Source organism: Monodelphis domestica, chromosome 1 (genome assembly GCF_027887165.1).
Source record: "Monodelphis domestica isolate mMonDom1 chromosome 1, mMonDom1.pri, whole genome shotgun sequence".
Taxonomy (NCBI): Eukaryota; Metazoa; Chordata; class Mammalia; order Didelphimorphia; family Didelphidae; genus Monodelphis; species Monodelphis domestica.
In genome coordinates, this window is record NC_077227.1 from 421,128,443 (window position 1) to 421,146,405 (window position 17,963).

The 17,963-nt window shown below is 40.0% G+C and overlaps 1 protein-coding gene across 2 annotated transcripts in view; it reads left to right on the top strand.

Moving 5' to 3' along the window:
• The first annotated feature begins 386 nt into the window (after positions 1-386).
• GSN (gelsolin) overlaps positions 387-17,963 on the top strand; it is an 89,293-nt gene continuing 71,716 nt past the window's right edge. The window contains exon 1 of one of the 2 annotated variants that reach the window (XM_007474579.3): positions 387-513. The gene's annotated coding sequence lies outside the window, so the exon portion shown is untranslated. The remainder of the gene's footprint in view (positions 514-17,963) is intronic. The other variant, XM_056812038.1, reaches the window with a different exon arrangement.

Consider the following 17,963-nt stretch of genomic DNA (forward strand, 5'->3'; position numbering starts at 1 on the left):
CTTGGGCACTAACTGGTTGGTGATGCTGAGTGAGTCCCCTCCCTTCCCTGGCCCACAGTTACTTTCTTTGTTATAAAGTTGAACTAGATGAAGCCTGAAACCCCTTCCTTCTCGAGGTGTCGGTGGGTTCACAGGGCCTTCTGTCTCAGCAACTACCCCAACCTACTACGAGAAGACAATATCAGGTTCGCATCAGTAGGCAATCTGAATTCGCTGGGGTCCAGGAAGAACCCTTTGTGTATTTGGGAGAAAGGTGTGTCGCCCCGCCCTCACAGCTCTCAGGCCCAGCCCCTCATAAACCCTGCATCCAGCCCGGGAGTCCCCTTCGACTGGCATGCCCCTTGCTCCACGCCCAGAAGGTGGCTCTTAATGTAGAGCCCTGCCCTCTCCACCAGCCCCACCCTGCCAAGCCCTTCTCTACCCTGTTCAGCCCTGCGCGTAGTGCAGCCCGGAACCAGCTGTTTCTGCGGAGAGAGTGCTAGCAGCTTTTCCAAGTCTCGACTAGAGCGGGAGGTAAGTGAGTTGCCCTAAAGCCGGGGCAGCCGGGAGTAGAGGCCCGAGCCTACTTGGTACTGGTCCTGCGGGGTCAGCCTGTACAAGCCTGGAGCGCTAGTGCTGTTCCACCTTCTGTAAGCCTCGGGAGCTGGAGGGAGGAGTAAGGAGAAGTCGACCAGCTAATGAGCATCCGCTAGACACTATCCGTCCAAGTCCTCCTCAATTCCCCCTCGCCCCCATCAGAAGGACAAGAGATAGAGTGGGAGGGTGGGGATGGAAAACTCCACTCAGTCCCCAATCTCCGGCTCACCGCATCCTCCGTTCAGCGAGAGGCCAAGCCATAGATTGTAGTTCTAGTCCCCTACTTCAACCCTGCCCCATCTCCGACTCCAAATCCTTCCTCCTGAATAGATAGTAGGTTTCCGGAGGGATACGGAGTGGTGGAAAAGGGTGTGTAACTTGATTGCCCCATAGCTAATACTCATTCTCTCTCGTACCCGAATTACTATACGTCTAATAAAGATTTCCCCTCAGGCTAGTGTTGGTTCAGAAATAGCTCTCAATTAGATAGCCACTCCCACTCAGGAGTAGCCTATAATTCGGTCCCCACGGGCCCTTGGGTAACCACGTCCCATTAGGCCAGTTCTTTAAAATGATGACCTTCAGCCACAATCCCCTAAACTGGGGCCCACATCCCTTAACACACCATCCAGTGTCCAGACCATCTCATATACAGACCCAATGCTGGTGCCCTCTAATGCAAAGCCCCATTACATGGTTATGTCATCCTCACGGAGCTTTCAAAGCAGGTGGTCACATAGACTCAATACCCATTTTACTTAGCCGTGGTCATCACAGGCAGTGTCAAGACTGATGGAGTGGCCACGATGGGAGTAAAGATACTTCAATGTGATAAAAAACACAATTGTGTTCAACTTATTGTTACCCTCTTTAGGCCAGGAAGATTCATGTAGAGTCAGTTTCAAGACTTCTAATATTATATACTTTCTGCCTTGAAAAGTGCAAGCTGGAGCCAAGCAAGAGTGGGAGAGAAGGGATAAAATTTGTGATTTAATATACTTTAAGTGTTTATCTAATCAGATTTTCAAGCTTTTATTTTAAATGTTTTTCTTTGGAAGAAAAAAAAATTTTTTTAAATAAGCACCTCTTCACCAAGGTTTACCTTAAAAATCTCAAACTGAACAACAGTCCTTCCAGATATCTTTTGGGTGAGGCTTTCATATTAAGAGTCCACCTGGAAAATAATTACATAGGAAAAATTTGCCTCTGGGGATTGTTTTGAATATAATTTGCATAGCACCTGTTCCTTTGGTCATAAAATTAGATCAGGCTAGATGCAAAATATTCCAGTGGTAGGAATACTAGACTAGGAGTCAGGAGACCTGAGCTCTGATTTTCCTGCCACAAATTAATCCTATGTCACTAGACAAGTCACTTCCCCTTTCTAAGCTTGAGTTTTCTAATCTGTAAACTTTGAGAGTTGGATTTTGTGCTTTCTAAGACCTCTTCAGCTCTGAACATTCTTTGACTTACATTTCTCTCAATTAAAAAACAGTATCTTTTTGTCAAATCCTTAGCTTCTTTCTTAGACTCAATACTGTGTATTGGCTCCAAGACAGAAAAGCAATAAGGGCTGGGCAATGGGGGTTAAGTGACTTTCCCAGAGTCATACAGCTAGGAAGTGTCTGAGGTCAGATTTGAACCCAGAATTTCCTATCTCTAGGCCTGGTTGTCTATCCAATGAGCCACTTAGCTGCCCCACAAATTTGTCATTTTAAAGTATTATTTCTTAGCAGCAAGGGAAGGTTATGCAGTAAGTTAACTGCCTGATGTGTCTTTATGCTATGCTCAGAGATTTCTCATTCAATAATGGACCAAACCACCCCATGGAGGATATATTTTTGAACCTCTGGCATACCAGGGTGGGAAAGTTTTATGGAGAAAATGTTTCTCTGGTAGAACATTGGGAGAGTCTCTTGGGAAAATGTTGGTGCTCATTTTTATTTCTTTGCAATGAGTCTTTCTCAGACTGCTATTTCTACATGCCAGGGAAACTAAATAGTTAGACTAGCTTGGGTTGGCATCTGGATGAAGTATGTATAACTAAGTGAGGTTTTTGTGAAAATAGCATAATAGTACACATCCCCACCTCCATTCCACATATCCATCTTAAAAAAAAATTTTTTTTTTTTTAGCAAAACCAGTGATGAATCTTGGAAGACAGAATGTTTGAATTAGGGTTTGTGTTAAAGCTAAGGTTCTCAAGATACAGATGATTCTCATCTTATTACATGGAACTCTATGTAAAGCAATCTTTTTGTAGTGGGAATTTACTTTACCCACCCACTTTACTTAGCCTATATAACAAGCAATACCCAAAATAATACCTTTACACAGGCCATCAAAAGCATTAGAATGTAAACATATTAAATTCTGAATCATGACAATAAACAGAATTATGAAATGAAAAGTAAAGTTAATGATAAAATATGCAATCTGCTTCATCTTTCACATCCACTGCACCTAGTCTTTATCACTAGTGACTGATTGTAACATTTTTTTTAATAAAGCTATGGACAAATGTTTAGATGATGATTCTCTTTTTCTTGTGTATCTAATGATAAAAAGCAGTACTATGCTCAACTAGTCTTTGGACTTTTAAAAATCTTGAAGTATTTAGATTCTTCTTTTCAATCCAAGAAGAAAGTTCACTGAAATGATGAAATGTGGATTTTTTTCAGAATTCTTTATGTAAAGTCAAATTTGTGTAATGTGAATTTACATAAAACAACACCTGTCTTTATTATACCAGAAGACTGAAGAATTTTATTAAACGTTTACCCAGGAACAAATATGCACATGCCAATTAAACCACTACTTTTTTGTTTTAAAGTCATTGCTATTTTGCAGAATCAAGGAATGGTAGAGCTGAGAGGGACTTTAGAAACTAGAATGACAGAGCTGGAAAGGACTCTAGAACACAGAATAGTATTTCTGGCCAGGATCTCAGAACACAGAATATTAATTCTACAAGGAAAATTGGAATATAGAACATAGAACTGGAAGGCACTTTAGAGATAATTGAACTTCATCCTTTTATGATACAGAAAAGAAAAAGAGACCCAGACAAGTGAAATGACTTCCTCAGGTACATTAGTGAATGAGCCAAGACTACAACCAAAGTCTCCTGACTCTGGGATCTGGGTTATTTCTACCACTCTACTTTGTCACTTGCTATGCTTACCAACTTTGTAGCAATAGACCTTTAATGTCTCAATTCATTAGAGGCTTTTACGTGTTTATTTTATTGAGATAAAGATAGTTAATGCATTTTATGAAAACAAGTTCAGAGAGAATATTTTCAAGCTAAACAGTTCTTTGCTTTTGGCCTGTACATTTTTCCTTCTGAGTTTTTGATTTTATTGTCTGGATATGTGGTTGTGTTCTCTGGAAACAGAAAGTAGAGGCTGTAGCACAATTTTTCCAGTGGAGGAGGAGGACACAGAAGGGGGAGAGTTATGAGTCATCCAGCCTAGTTTTTCAGGGCTAGCACACTAGAATCCTAGAATGTCAGAGGTAGAAGGAACCTTAGAGCATAGAATGTCTAAGCAGGAAGGGAACTTCTAGACTATTTGAATCTGTACTTTTAGAATAAGATAGGACCTCAGAAGCCATCTAATCTCAATTGTCTCATTTGATAGATAGGGAATTCGAGTCCCTGACAGCAACTTAGTAACAGTCAGTTCTAGAGCCCTGGGCTTTTTCTTTTATATGACATCTAGAAACTTCAAAAAGGAATACTTTGGGGAAGCTAAGTGGCTCAGTGGATTGAGAGCCAGGCCTGCATTCAAATCTGGTCTCAGACACTTCCTAGCTATGTGACCCTGGGCAAGTCACAGCTCCAATTGTCTAGCCTTAATGCTCTTCTGCCTTGGAACCCACACATAGTGTTGATTTAAAGATGGAAGGTAAGGATTTTTTAAAAAAAGAAATTCTTTAGAAAATCTAGTTGTCATTGTGATGTTTTCCCATGCTGTTTTTTTCTTCAGAAGAGGGCATTGAAGAAACAAAGTTTGGTTTGGGACCCCAGTGCAGGCAGTTCTTCAAATGCTGAATTTGAAGGGAAAAGAATGAAGCGGGGACCTAGGGAGGGAAACCAGTGTTTAGGCAGCTGTTGGAAGTTAAGTAAAAATATATTTTGCCTTTTAACAGGGCCTGCTTGTCCTTTGAGCACTTGATGTGGTTTCTGAGGTCACTGTAAAGAGCCTGAGCTCTGGTTAGACTGTCTTCTAGTGGCACGCTAGCTAGTCCCTTTGTAGGATTACTTCTCTTTGTGAGCTTCCTATCAGCACTTTGAAAGGAAAGGCAATGGAGGAAGTAGATTATAATGGGCTTTGGCCTGAGTCCCTGTAGAAAGCAACTAAGTATTTCACACCAAATACTTGTCTACACTGCTAAACCCAGTAGCTGGTGTTCATCTCTTTCTAACTATTACAGAGGAGGAAAATTTATTGAAATGTGCTAATTTCTGTGCAAAATCACTTTACTTCCCTAAGTCTGAGTTTCATCATTTGTAAAAATTGGGAGCTGGACTAATTGACTTGTTTACAGACCTGGAATGTTAGAACTGAAAGGGCTCAGATCAGAGTGTACCATAACATGGTATATTGGAGTTAGAAGGAACCATTGAACATAGGGTCATTAAGATTTTTTAAATGTTACTCGTGTTTCCAGTGGAATTGTGCGTTGGCTATGGGGGTGGGGGGGGTGAGAAGGGGAGGGAAAGAACATGAATCATGTAACCATGGAAAAATTTTCTTAATAAAATTAAATTAAAAAATAAAAATAAAATAAAATGTTACTTGTTTTTATATCACCTTCATTTCCCAGTATATCCCTATGTATTCCTTGACTAGAAAGTCCTCCCTACAGCCAATTAGCAAGAATTTATTAAGTGCCTGATGTGTGCTGGATACTATGCTAGTTGTGGGAAACAAAGACCCAAAAAATGCTACAATTCTTAATATCAAAGAGTGTATATTCCTTATAATAAAGAAATAAAAAGAGAAAAATGGTGGTGGGGAGAGAAGCCATTAAGCCAACCTAACTAGCACATCAACCAAATTCAACATTTTGTGCAGTATTCCCTATCCACGCTTTCCCACCTCAACCACAAGAGAGGGAGGTACATTCTTATCTTTTCTTTGAGGGTGAATCTGGCCATTTTAACCACATAGAACAGAATGTAAAAGCTGGCAGGCCATGGTTTCTCATTAGCCTGAGGCAGGTGATCTCTTGAGACCCTTTCAGCTCTACCTTCTATGTTCTAAAGCCTCTTTCAGTTCTAAAAGCACATATTCTAAGACCTTTTCATGTTTAAAACTTTTAAAGTCTAAGGTCTCATGCCTTATAGCTGACATGATAGACACATTCTTTTATATACTAGATTGAGACCCAGAGAAATGAATGACTTGGCCAAGGTTACACAGCAGAATTAGAGCTGAATCATGTTGTCCAAACTCCCTGTCTTTTCTGAGCACAACACTGCCTCTTTATAATGCATGTGAAAGGCCATTGCAGTAATAGATTTTAATAATTTCAAAATAATAATACTTTGATACTTTTGGGATCTGATTTTTGTAAAGGTGGATATTAACTCTACCAATATATATTATAAACTCTATGCCTTGATAGATAGTGTTTGAGAGTTATCGTGTCCAAAAATTCATCACTTTGTAATAGAGTAATCTTTTAAAACCAGAACCCCAAATCATTTATCCAGATAAGCAAGTGATAAGTCTTCTGTTTTCATCTGTGTTTCTACTCCCACAGTTCTTTCTCTAGCCATGGGCAGCATTCTCTCCCATAAGTCTCTCAAAATTGTCTGGGATCATTGCATTGGTATTAATAGCAAAGTCTATTACATTTGATCGTCCCACAGTGTTTCAGTTACTGTGTATAATGTTCAAATTCACCACTTTGAAGCAAATGAGTCCAAACTTGGTTGGACTGGTCTTTGGACAACAGGCATGTAGAACATTACTGAACCCATAAAATTGCTGACATTTACATAGTATTTTAAGGTCTATAAAGTGCTTTGTATGCTTTATTTTATTTGGCCAACATAGTAATTCTTTGAGATAGGTGGTGCTGGTGGTATTATTACTCATTTTACATATCTGCAAAATGAGGTTTAGGATGTCATAGTTAGAGAGCCTGCCCTGGAAATGGGAGGTCCTGGGTTCCAATGTGACCTCAGACATTTCTAGCTGTGTGACACTGGGCAAGTGATTTATTTCTTGTCTAGCCCTTACTGCTCTTCTGCCTTGGAAGTGATACTTAGTATTGATTCTAAGGCAGAAAGTATGAGTTTAGAAAAAATAAAAAGAAGATCGTTTAGCTAGAAAATTGCAGAGTTACTCTGGTCTTGTGACTCCTTATCCAATGGTCTTTCTACAATTCCATATCTGCATTTTAAGAACATGGAAATACAACTATCTTATTAACTAATGTAGACAACTCAGCTGAATCATTCACACCAAAATCCCCTTGGGGAATACTTAGAAGCAACCTTGTTTTGAACAGCTTGTCACATTGAGACATATGGATGACAAATTATAGTTGACATGACTTATGATTAAGTACCTAGAGGCTATAGAGTAGAGTAGAAAGAGCCCTGCCCCAGAAATAGACACCTGGGTTCTTGCTCTTGTTGGTACCTAGTTCTGGTTCTTTCTCTAACTTGCTTATTGGCTCCAGCTTACGTCACTTCCTTTCTCTGATTCTTAGTTTCCTCATCAGTCAAATAAGGGGGCTAGGTAAGGTCTCTGTTAAGATCCCTAGCAGTTTTATTAATATTCCAAAGTTCAGGGGCAGGTAGGTGGCTCAGTGGATAGAGATCCAGACATGCTGAGCTCAGGAGGATAATATCAACATGGTACCTTCTTGGAACCACTGGTGGTTCTTTTGCTGAATTGCAATAACCCCGAGCAGAAGTTATAACCTGGAGCAGGTGGGGTGGTGTTTGCAAATATAGCATATGTTTTCCTGATTTTTTTGCCTACTGTTTTAGGAGAAGATTTCTGATATAGGTAGTTATCCCCAGTGGACAAAACCCTAGTTCTTCCTGTTTGAATTTCATGACTAAGCTGGGTGTGTGATCAGTATGGTTTAAAAATTACTTCTGGAATAGGTAGAGTAGTTCCTGAAAATGGAGAGCATGCATGCTAAAAACATTCAGTTTTCTTAAACTTTTAAAACTGGAACATAGGATGTTAGAACTGGAAAGAATATTGTTACGTAGAATATTACAGATGAGAGAGACCTTAGAACATAGAATGTTAGAGTCAAAAAGATCCTTAGATGGGGGCAGCTAGGTATCTCAGTCAATTGAGAGTCAGGTCCAGAGATAGGAGGTCCTGGGTTCAAATCTGACCTGGGACACTTCCTAGCTGTGTGACCCTGGGTAAATCACTTAACCTCCATTGCCTAGCCCTTATTACTCCTCTGCCTTGGAACCAATACACAGTATTGATTCTAAGATGGAAGGTAAGGGTTTTTTAAAAAATGATCCTTAAAATATACAGTCATAGATATGTAAACATGGAAAGCACATTCCCTTCAGCTACATATCTTTCCTATCTCAGATCACCTTCCATTTACTCTGAATATATCTTCTTTTTGCCTGTTTTTAAAAAATTACTTTTTTTTCAGTTATGTACAGAAACAATTTTTGACAATTGTTTTTTGACATTTTAGAATCCAGATTTTCTCTTTTCCTCTCCTTCTCCACCCTCCCCTAGGAGGTAAATAGTCAGATATAGGTTTTACTCATACTTTCATGCAATACATATTTCCATGTTGCTTATTTTACTATGGATGACATGTATCACATATACAATAAAAATCTCATTGAAGGAAATAAAGTGGAAGATTTGCCTCATTTTTTTTAATGTTGTTTTTTCCAATAGAAAGTGAATTCTTTTGTGGGGGAACAAATTATTTCTGCCTTTATTTATATCCATAGCACTCAGCAAAGTTCTAACATATTTAAACACTTCAAATGCTTATTGACTAGATAAAATGACCTTTTAGATAATTGTGTGCTAGCCCCTACTTTTATTTAATTGGTTAAAATAATTTTTTAAATTAAAAATATTTAAACTTAATTTTTTAAAATTTAAGAACATTTTTGACACCTTTTGCTTTTATATTCAAGTAAGTTATGAATATTAACTACCCTTCCACTTCATCAGCCTGAGAACTAAATCCTCCCTTGTAACAAATCCCACAATAAGAAACTGGTGCTGAACCTGTCAAGGCTGGATATTGTACCTACTTCTTTCTCTGTCCTTGGAGATGAAGGTTAGATTAGGGACAGTTCCAGGGAACCTGGCCTCTTCTTGAGAAGGGATAAAGACTCCTTTTTCTCAATTCTTTGGTTTATTAATCCATTGCCTTAATGCCCTGGGGACAAATTTACTTATGGTTTAGGCTATTACTAATATCTAGGGTTTCCCCCAAAAAAGGGGAAGTAAAAAAGATTCTCAATGTAAACTATGAACCAGGTCTGGGTTAGGTAATTTATTCCTACACACAAAGGAAATGCTAAACATAAAAGACTGAGTGCACTTTAACAAAATGACTTAAAATTGGATTAAGTAATTTAGCTTATAACTACTATTGCAATCTTCTGGGAGATTGATTCTTAAAAATGGTTAGAATATTAAGGAGTTTGAAGGTCTGTTAATTGGGTATTTTACATTTTACTTTGACCCTGCACTGTCAGCGTCAGCTCATGGAAAATGTTAGTTAACAGAATAAACTTGGACCAGTCCTCTTGTCATTGCTGTTCTCTTCTGCCCTAGTTGCCAGGAAGATTGCCTCTTTCCTCCATACAATTCAGACTTGGTGAGATCTGGGGCTTCTTGACCTTTTGAATTCCCAAGGTTCCTTTGAAGCCTGGACACAATCATCTCTAGATAGATACTATGTCAAGGAAGTTCATTCCTTCCCCCTCCTGAGTAGCTTGACCTGTCCGTCAACATTCCTCAGATAACACAGTTACGCCAGGTTTTGTGTCCCTGTTGTACCTCAATAAAAGTCAAGGCTTTAGGTTTTGGGAAGAAGGGTCACTGGAAGAGAGGAAGCAAGTAAGGGGAAAAAGGAAGAGACTTGAAAGGCTAGGCACCTCGTGGTCAGGTTACTTAGAGCATGATGAGATTTAAAACTATGATTGTCTACCCTTTCTAATAAACTTTATAAAACATATATCTGGGTAGAAATATTAATTCAATTCTTACAATACTTGTTCACGTGAAATCATGAAAGAACAAACACAAAAGAGGAAAAGGCAGCCGGAGGTCCATGCACCCGCCCACTTACTTGGGCCCCCAAACACCAGGTGCCATGTGGACAAAGTTGCTATGACACTGGGGGTGGAAAGGGTCAGACCTTTCCCAGCCTTCACTGGAAATCTCTGGGTTCCATGATGTCACCTTTAGGGGCAAAGCAGGAAGCTGTCAGTTATTTTAATATGTGCAGTCCACTAAGGTGCTGTTACAGAGCAGGGGAAGAATGAGGGACCACTCAGGGTTTGCCATGTTATACCAAAATGCGGAGTCCTTTCCATACTGACTTTCTCTGTGGTTTGAAATAGACTTCAAAGCATGGTAGGTTAGAACTAGGAAGAGCAACTGAGTATGATCAATGGAATAACTTCTATGGGTCATTTTAGTCTCCACAACACAGAGGAAAAGAGTTAAGCAAAAACAGCTGACCCAATGTGGCCAAATTTGATAATGTATGTGACATTCCATTTTAGTAGTCCCCCATCCTTCTGCAGAGAGGAGGAAGTTGTGCTCCATTATCTGTTCTCCAACACCATTATATTGTGTTCTTAGTTACTCACTATTCCATTTCCTCTTAGTGATTTTTTCATTTACATGGTAGTAGTCACTATGTGTATTGATCTTTTGGTTTTGCTCTTTTAACTTTGCACCAGTTTACACAAATCTTCCCACATTTATCTGAAATCTGTATATTTGTGGTTTACTATTATACAGTAATATTCCTTTATATTCATGTGGTTCCTCCTATCTTAGAGATGAGGAAACTAAGGTTCATGGAAGAGAGTGACTCTCCCTTGTCAGAGAGGTTAGCAGTAGAGATGGAACTAGCACATGGGCCTCCCACTCTAGGACTCTTATCATACTACTCCCTCTGAGCCCTTTATAAAAATCATGGTTTAACCCAGATTGAATTGTTTGCCAGCTCTGGGAGGTGAGGGTGGCAGGGATGGGGAGGAGGGGGAAGGAGGGAGACAATTTGGATCATATCATTTCAGAAAACTTATGTGGAAATTTGTTATTACATGTAATTGTTAAAATTTTTTTTTACAAAATCATGGTTCAAAGAAAGGAATAACTAACTGTAGAGGCTCCCAGCAACAAGATTTAAAAAAACAAACAAACAAACAAAAAAACCTTTACTTTGTGTCAATATCAACTCTAAGAGGGCAAGGACTAGGCAAATGGGGTCAAGTGGCTTACCCAGGGCCACACAGAAGGAAGTTGTCTGAGGTCAAATTTGAACCCAGGCCCTCCTGATTCCATGCATTATGGTTTTTGAGGGATGCAATTTTATTGTATAAGTTCTGGTCATTTTTTTAAAAGAAATTAGTGTTATTGCTTTATGGTTTCACTTTCTGAGACTAATAATAATAATAGCTAGTATTTATATAGTACTTTAAGGTTTGCAAAACACTATTAGAGGAGGTACATACTATTAGAAAAAAAATTTTATTGTCATGTAAAGCACACTTCCATATTAGTCATTGTTGTAAGAGCACACTCATCCTTAACCAACCCCCCCAAATCAAACCATAAATGCACTGTGAACTCCAACAGTTCTTTCTCTAGAGGTGGCTAGCATTCCCCATCATAAGTCTTTCAGGATTGTCCCAGATCATTGCAGCCAAGTTTTCACAGATAATCATTATCCAATATTGCTGTTACTATGTATAATGTTCTGCTTATTTCACTCTGCATAAGTTCCCGGAGACCTTTGCAGCTTTTTCTGATATCATCTTCCTTATCATTTCTTATAGCACAATAGTATTCCATTAACAACATGTACTACAATTTGTTCAGCCATTCCCCAATTGATGGACATTTTCTCAATTTCTAATTCTTTGCCACCACAAAAGAGCTGCTATAAATATTTTTCTTACAAATAGGTCCTTCTCCCCTTCCTCCTTTAAAAAAAATACAAACCCAGGAGTGGAAATTACTGGATCAAAAGGTATGCACAATTTTATAACCCTTTGGGTATAGTTCCGAATTGCCCTCCAGAATGGTTGGATCGCTTCACAACTGGTAGGTACGATTATTGTCCCCATTCTGCAAATTGAGAAAGAGAAGCAGACCAAGATTAAGCGTGGCACTATCCTGGTTTACCTAGCTAATAAATTCCTGAAGCTGGATTTGAACTCACAATCTTCCTTGACTCCTGAAGAGTCCAGGGCTCTAGCCACAGAATGTCAACTAATCTAACTGTATTTTTCTTGTCTCCCTAACTGGATTATAAGCTTTTTAGAAGGACAGACTGCCATCTGTTCATCCTTTATTTCAGTCCTCTCGAATGTTAGATGCCAGTTAGTGTGTTCTCTGATATCCAGTGTTGGTGGAGCCTGGGTCTGGAGAAGCTGTTTGAAGGGTTAGACACATTCTGGAAGTAACAGCCGAGGTTGATTGACAGCAGTAGCCCCGTTCACCTTCCAGAGGAGCTGGTACCATTTTGCTAAGAAGGCTGTACAACAGAGATTACATTAAACTCTTTCACGCTTTAGAGAACAAGCCCTATAGGATTTCTGTAAGAACAAAGTACAGAGCTTGGAAGCTCTGAGGCTGTGGTGATGATACTTTGAGCACTTTACAAAGCAGAAAATGAAAACTTGGCCGGAGCAAATCACTACCCTCTTGGGATGTGACCTGAGGCAATGATCCACAATGGCAATTACTTAATGGGATATGGGAATCCAGTAAAGTAATAATAATGGCTTGAATTTACGTAGCTCATTACAGATACAAAGTACTCACTGATGCCTTATCTCATCTAATCTTCACAAAAAGCCCAGCTAAACAGATAAAGTAGTACTGTTTCTCCTTTCTTTCACTGGAGAAGGTAAAGGTCTAGGGGTAGAAACAATTTGTCACAAAACTAATGAGTAAAAGACCTGTGATTCTAACCTGTTGTTTTGGAGTCTTAAGTCCTCCTGCTTTTTTTCCATAGAACTATGCTTCCTCCCATGACATTTTAAACAATTCTAAGCAAGATAATTACTATTTACTGCCATTAATTGAGACCCTGAGAAGTTGAAATGCTCAGTCATATAACTATTTTTTCTTTATTTTCACTTGCCCTATGAGCTTTAACTACCCATCTCCCCTTCTAAGCCTCAGTTTCCTTTTCTGTAAAATAAGGGGATTATGAAAAACTCAGAGGGATCTACGTGAAAGAACACTATCCACATCCAGAGGGAAAACTGTGGGAGCAGAAACACCAAAGAAAAACAACTGGTTGATTACATTGGTTGAGGGGACATGGTTGGGGATGTAGACTCTAAATGATCACCCTAGTGCAAACATCAAAAACATGGAAATAGGTTCTGATCAAGGACACATGTAATACCCAGTGGAATTGCACATCAGCTATGGGAAGGGGTGGGGATAGGGGAGGGAGGGAAAGAATTTGATTCTTGTAACTAAGGGATAATGTTGGATAATGTTCTAAATTGACTAAATAAAATTAAAAAAAAATTTTTTTAATGAAGGGGTTAACTTAGATCCATGATGGCAAACCTAAAGCATGAGTGCCAAAAAGGGCAGGCAGAGCCCTTTCTGTAGGCACACCTGCAGTTGTCTGCCAGAGTTCATTACTAGAAAGCCAGAGAGACTCAGGGTGGAGTTCCCCTCTTCCTCTCCATAAGTCTGAGAACATTCCTCACTTTACTCTCCCTTCTGTCCAGTAGCCCAATGGGAGTGCTTACTCCCTCCCTGTGGGTAAGTTGCTGAGGGAGGGGGATGAGGTATTCATATGCTACCTGAGGGTGTGGCACAGATGGCAGCCTGTTGAGGCTGTGGTGAAGATGATTCCAGTGGTGGTGTTGGAGAGGAGCTAGGTTTGAAGGGAGCATAGATTATTGCATGGCTCATAGCTGGAGGGGAGCAGAACACTTGAACCACTCTCTTTTCCCTCTCCACATGCACCTACCCCTCTGCCTAGCAGTCCGGTGGGAGGACTTCCTCTCTCCTCTGTGTAAGTTTGTGGGTAAGGGGTTGAGGTGTGGGGTGGAGCTCAGCACTTGGTTCTGGGGGTGGGAACAGCACTCAGTCTCTAAAAGGTTTGCCATCACTGGCCTAGATTGTCTCTCAGATCTCTTTTAACATTCTATTATTCTAACTCAGGCAATGACTACCCAGCAATTAGAGAGACTTAAAGATGAGGTATTTTATTTCACCAAATCACCCCTCTCAGGAAACCACATTTAAAGCAGCCCCTGATTATCTAGGAAAGATTCCAGCCCTTGAAGTTAATACTATAGTTGGAAAAAGAAGGCAAGTTTTCTGTCCTCAGAATTTGAGGGAGGGGTCACAACAGATCAGGTTATATTGTACTGCTCTTTTACAATAACAATTCTGATTGGAAAGACAAGCAGGTATTATTGTTATTAATGTTTACATTGGGAGAACAAATCAAATGAATTAGGTCCACTCCTCTGCTTGCCTTAATAACAATAACAACATACAGTTGCAAAGAATCTTCATTACCTTGATGCAAAGCATGATCTGATTGAATCCTTACAGTATTCCCCAGATTTTACAAATAAAGAAACTGAAATCAGATGAGGAAGTGACTTTCCGATCACTAGTAAGTGGTAAAGGTAGGACTGCACACCAAGTCTAGTACTCTTGCCACTGGGGCAATCTGCTTCACTGAACAGTAGCATCTGGTTTACAGAAATCAGCTTGACCTATCAGCAATGGTGAGAGATAGGGTGGGGGAGGAGACTTTTTTAAAGGATTACTTTTTCTCAAAGCCGGTTAGATCCTGGGATGGCAGCTGGTCTGGCTATGGTGGAGGAAGATGCTGATCATCAGATCTTGTGAGTGGGACACTGATCTGAAAGTCCCTGGTCAGAGATATTAGTATCAATATTTATTTGTGGGGTGGAAAGAAGAGGCATGCCTATTGGCTGTATTTCCCCCCTGCCAGGAATCCCAGAACTCTATAGATAAGGCATTGTGTTGGTTGGTAAGTTGATGGTGTAAGTAGGGAGGGGGACAAGATTGAATTGGAGCTGTTGGTACCTATAGGCTGGGACCACTTCCAGGTCAACCTTTGAGCTCTACAGATGAGTCCAGATCTGTTGGATGGAGACTCATAAACTGTACCCTATTGACCAAGTAGGGTTTCACTCAGGCTCTTAATAATAGTCTACTGCAAAGATATAAATATCTTTAGGACTCTTTTCTTTCTGAGAGAGTATTTTGATCTAATTTGAATCCTTGGATCCAAGGATATAATACTTGAATACTTGAACTAGCTCCTATCAGTCTAGGACAGTGATGATAAACTTTTTAGAGACCACGTACTGTGTCCCGCCCACCCCCAGAGACTAAGTTCCCCCTCCCTTACCTCTGACAGGGGAGGGATGGAGTGCTTCCATTGGGCTGCTTGGGAGAGGGGTGAGTGATGTGAAAAAAATGTTCTCAGGTGGAAATGGAGAGGGGGGAGGGGAGCAGCTCACTGAAGTCCCTCTGTCTTTTTAGTAATGAATTCTGGTGGGTGATGATGCAGGTGCCCACAGTTTGGAAGGCTCTCTCTGTGTGCCCTCTTTGGCACTTATACCTTGGGTTCACCACCATGGGTCTAGGAGAACTGATTATTAAATTTTTGGTGTGAGCATTTATTTCTACCTCAGAAATTGCCATAAATCAGGGGTTAGCTGATTGTTTTCTTGATTGTCTAGACTTAAGAAAGTGATGAAGAAAATGTGAATAATGCAGATTAAACTTTAAAGTGTGTCACAAGTATAATGTCTCCTCTCCTGCCCTTTCCCTCTGCCCCTCTCCCCAGCCAGTTGTTGAACATTTTCCTGGCAAATTCCTTCTTGAATCTGAGAGCTAGAAGAGATCTTAGAACCCATAGTTTAATAACTGGAAGGAATTTTATGATATGGAATGTCACTTAGCCCAACCCTCTAGATTTCTAGACATTCCCCCTCCCTCAGGGCTCTTTCTATCCACACTTGTCTTGGTGATTCCCTACCCTCTGTTGTGACTGTGGTCACCTGTTTTGTCCTTAGAGTTGTCAAGAATCTAAAGAGCTCTTGGGATTTTTTGTCCAAGAGGGGAAGATACAAATCTATATTAGGAGTGAATGAGTCAGTAGGAAACCATCTGAAAGAAGGAGGCAGGGGGGGGGGGGAGGGGGGACTAAGGAACGAAAACGAGTCAACATATGGGTTTGATAAATGTTTCTACCAAAACTATTTTATGGTTAAGATGCAAAACAGTGTACTGTCTATATTCTGGAGTTAGTATATTATCATCAATCTTTCCCTGGGAGCAGGAGACCTCTAAATCATGCTAGAATTCAGCAAGAAGGCTGAAGGCTAGAGAGTTGGGCATTTGAGTCATTTTTGGGGGAGGGATCCCAGTGAGCTCACTTTCAGTCTTCTCAAAACTGAAAAATGCTTAGACCTTTCCCCTCCTCTCAAGCTGAGAGTAGTCTATAACTGATACTAAAGGAGCCAGGAGGCCTGATGGAGTTTGAGCTAAGGACTTCACAAATAGGACCAGAGTAATGACTGGACTTGTCTAAGCTCATACCAAAGGTCAGGGCTCAAACCATAAGAAGTCACCTTTCTAGAATGCTTGGAGCACTGGATTACTTTAAATCCTATGAAATTAACAGTACAAGTATTAGTATTTCAATATTGCAGATGAGAAAATAGAGTCTTAGGAACCCTAAGCAAATTGCCCAGGGTCAAGCATCTAGAAAATATTACAGCCAAAATATAAATCCAGGTTTGACACTCTTTCTGTCATGTCATGATGAAGCCTACCTACATCCAGGTGCCCTAACTTTGCTACTAAACCTAGAGCCTGTACTCTTTTGACACCTTCCTGCAACACTGTTCTTCATTCTAATTTGTATAGGGTTTTCTTTAACCCTTACTTTTCTGTCTTAGTAACAAATCTAAGACAGAAGGGCAAGGGCTAGGCAAATTGGGTTAAGTGACTTACCCAGGATCACACAGCTAGGAAGTGTCTGAGACCAGAATTGAACCTAGGTCCTGCTGACTTCAGATCTGGCCCTCTATCCACTGTACCACACAGCTATCCTTCATTTGTATAGATTCTTGTACCATTTTATATAAAGCAAATTAAATATACCTTTTGCCTGCAGTTGGAAGGACTTGACATATTAAGTTGTTGGGTTTTTTTGTTTGTTTTATTTATTATTATTATTATTTTTTTGCAGGCAGGCAGTGTTTGAACAGAATGGATATATTTAGCCCTGAGAAGATAAGGGTGGTTCATACTGTCTTTGGGTATTTTAAAGACTATAATGTGGAACAGAGACTAAATTTGTGCCCCTTGGCTCCTGAGGGCAGCAAGGGGAACAATGCAGAAAGGGACATTTAAGCATTCCCTAAGAATTAGTTGTTAGAAAACCCTGAAGAGGTAGAAGAATTTTTCAATTTCCTTCACTAAAGTTCTTCAAATAGAGGTGGAATGACCTTTGCCAGAGCTATTGTAGAAGGGTTTTATATTGAAGGAGGGGTTTGTTCTATAGGACTTCTGAGGTCCCTTTTAATCTGAAGATTCTGTAAGCATTCACAGGATCCTAGACCAAGCGATGGAAGGGACCTCAGAAACCATCAAGTTCACTTTACCCATTTTATAGATAAGGACAGTAAGATCCAGGGAGGTAAGTGTGACTTAACAATGGTCACAAAGGCAGTAGGTATCTGAGGGGAGATATAAACCCAAGTCATGCTATCCCAGAGCCATTGCCATTTCCAGTATTCTACACTGCTACTTGAGAACAACTTTGGCCCTCCAAAGTGGGGGTGAAAAATATCACATTTGGAGACAGAACAATAGAAAGGAAATAGATCAAATCAGTCCAGTATAGCCTCACACAAATTTCAATACAATGTTTTTTGGTAATTTTATGAAAACACTAGAAGTGGACCTCAACTTTAAGTATCACTAGACACTGCCCTGACTTCTCCTATGCTTTGACAACCCTCAGTAGAGGAAGCATGGTATCCTGGTAAGAACCCAGTTCAAGACACAATTCAGGCACTAATGCTTATGTGATTAAGCCTCAGTCTCACTCTCTTCATTTGTAAAATTAGAGGTTTGGAAGAGATG